Raw genomic sequence first — 2797 nt, forward strand, 5'->3', positions numbered from 1 at the left:
TGCGCGGGCGCGCAGCCCCTGCGCGGGCCGGTCCCGAGTTCACTCCGCAGTTTGGCTCTGCTCGGAGTTTGGTCGGGCCGCGGAGGCGGGGGCCAGCCCTCCCCTCCCGCACAAAGGGGGTTGAAAGTCTATTTTCCACTTGGCTGGATCGAAATGCTCCGCGCGGGATCCTTCCCCCCGCGGAGAGCAGAGCGCTGCTGCGCGCCCGCGGGCGCTGCGCGGACTCGCTCCCGCAAGAGGCTGCGGGGAGAAGGATGGGGGCAGGAAAAGCAAAATTCCGCGAAATCCCAGAGAACTGAAAACCTAAAAATGGAGCGAGAGCGTCGGCAAAGCGGTTTTTTTTTTTTTTAATTTTTATTTTCGTTTCCGCAAGAAAGAGAGAGGAAAAAAAAAATAATCGACATTCGAAATATTTTATAAATAGATTTTAAAATATATATTTCCTTTTTTTTTTTTTTAATAGGAAAAGTGGAAATAAGGAAGAGGAGTTGGGTGAGAGAGCTGGCGGAGAGGGCAGCGGGAGCGGAGCCGCGGGGGGACGGGGATGGGAAGGGAAGGGAAGGGAAGGGATGGGAAGAAGGGGAAGGGAAGGGATGGGGAGGAAGGGGAAGGGATGGGGTCGGGAAGGGGAAGGAGAAGGGGACACGGGGACAGCTCGGCTCAGCCGCGGAAACTGCCCGGTTCCGGACCGTTTGTGGAATTTCATTTAAATCAATTTAATCCAACTGAATTCAATTGAATTTCTGTTTTTCTCTCCTTTTATTTTTTTTTTCCTCTCCACCTTTTCGCTGCCCCCGGGGCCGGGGAGGGGACGCGGCCCCTCCGGCCCTGCCCTGCGGCAGCCGCGGGTGCGGAGCGGGCGTTGCGGGATCCGCGGCCCCGGAGCGCGGCGCGGGGCCGGGATTTCGTTTCGTGCGGATCTCCCTCATTTCAGCATCTTCCGAGGGAGACCAGCGGGAAAGGCGGCCGGGCTGCGGCTGCTCCCCGCGGGATCCCCGGTGCCCGCAGCTGCCCCGGGCTCCCCGGCCGCAGCCGAGCATTGTCCGGCTCCGCTTTGGGGTGAATGCCCCTCTAGGGAATTTACAAACCCTTCACCTGATTTTGGGCTTTCCCCATCTCGCCCCGGTGGTTTTCAGCCCCGGCTCAGTGTCCAGGCGAGGCTCGGATGCTCCGAAGGGAACCGCGGAGCTGCTACGCTGGAACCGACCAAGAACCCCAAATTTATCTTTAAATTTCTTTTTCCCCTCTGCTCCCAGGCCTGTCCCAGCTCCAGGAGAGCTCAAGCAGGATTTTTATCCCTTCGGGAATGAACCCGGAGCCGCCGAGCCGGGGTCTTGCTCGGGCTGGAGATGCCCCTGGCTGGAGAGGAAAACTTTATCCGCGGAATGCCCGGAGAGGGGAACCGGGATGGATCCTCCCCGCGGGATTCCGGCCGGGAACAGCTCCGGGAAGGGGAAAAATCCATTTTCCTTTCTAACGAAAGAGCCGCCGGCCGTGCGAGCGCAGCCGAGGGCCCTCAGGGGCCGGGCAGGAGCGGCTGCACCGCGATCGGGGGCAAAGGGGGGTCTGGAAAACCCAACCGGGGCGTCCTGCAAGGAGCAAACGAGAGAGGAGGAAAAGGAGAGGGAAAGAGGGACAGGACAGACACCGAGCACCGGCGGCGGGATGGGGGTAAATGGTCATTTACGGGGTGGCAGAGGGACAGCGGAGCCACTCTGTGTCCGTGTCCATCCGCACCCCAGAATCAGAGCCCGCAGGTGCTTTCCCCGAGCAGAGCGGTGTCCCCGGAGCCCGGCGGTGTCCCCGAGCCGGGCCGTGTCCCCGAGCGGAGCGATGTCCCCAATGCCGAGCGGTGTCCCCGGAGCCAGGCGATGTCCCCGGAGCGGAGCGGTGTCCCCGGAGCCAGGCGATGTCCCCGGAGCCCGGCGATGTCCCCGGAGCGGAGCGGTGTCCCCGGAGCCAGGCGGTGTCCCCGGAGCGGAGCGGTGTCCCCGGGCCGGCCCCGCAGCCGCTGTCCCCTCGTCGTTAATCGGTAACGCAGCGGCCCCGCCATCAAAAGGCACCGCCGGGAGCGCGGCCCCGGGCCCGGAGCGGGCAGGGCTCGGCCCCACGTTAAAAGTTGACCAGACTTCAAAGCGCTGCAGCTTTTCCTCCTCTGCTCTGCCACCTGCTCCTCCCGCGGGCGCCGCTCCTGCCCGGCCCCGTTCCTTCTCGCCGGCCATCCAGGGCAGCCCCGAGGGGCACAGGGGGAAATTTAGGGTTGGGAGGTTAACGAGGTCCTTTTCCTGCTTCCTCGGATTTCATTTAATTCTATTTTTTGTGTTTTCTTTAGTTCGGGAATGGTCTGGATTGGAATAAATTGTCCCTGAAGCCTCAGCTTCCAGCAGGTCATTGCTGTCACCTCCCTCAGGGCCCTTCAGTCAGGGGATTTTGGGAACTGGTGTGTGGAGGGATGGACAGATGGATGGATGGATGGATGGATGGATGGATGGATGGATGGATGGATGGATGGATGGATGGATGGATGGGGATTGAGTGGAGGGATGGATGGACAGATGGATGGATGGATGGCAGAATCGCAGAATCACAGAGTCAGACTATCCTGAGCTGAAAGGAATTCACAGAGATCATCCAGTCCAACTCCTGGCCCTGCGCAGCACCTCAACAATGCCACCCTGTCATGGATGGATGGATGGATGGATGATGGATGGGGGATGGATGGGGAATGGATGGGGATTGAATGGAGGGATGGATGGACAGATGGATGGATGGATGATGGATGATGGATGGAGGGATG

General features: G+C 60.6%; 1 long non-coding RNA gene across 1 annotated transcript; it reads left to right on the plus strand.

The window, feature by feature from the left end:
• On the plus strand, positions 1–1906 carry LOC134418847 (uncharacterized). Its single transcript, XR_010027869.1, has 3 exons — positions 1–334; positions 464–492; positions 1257–1906. It is a non-coding gene; the product is annotated as an uncharacterized LOC134418847 (long non-coding RNA).
• The last annotated feature ends 891 nt before the right edge of the window (positions 1907–2797 follow it).

The sequence above is a fragment of the Melospiza melodia genome, chromosome 5 (assembly GCF_035770615.1).
Source record: "Melospiza melodia melodia isolate bMelMel2 chromosome 5, bMelMel2.pri, whole genome shotgun sequence".
NCBI classification, from domain to species: Eukaryota; Metazoa; Chordata; class Aves; order Passeriformes; family Passerellidae; genus Melospiza; species Melospiza melodia.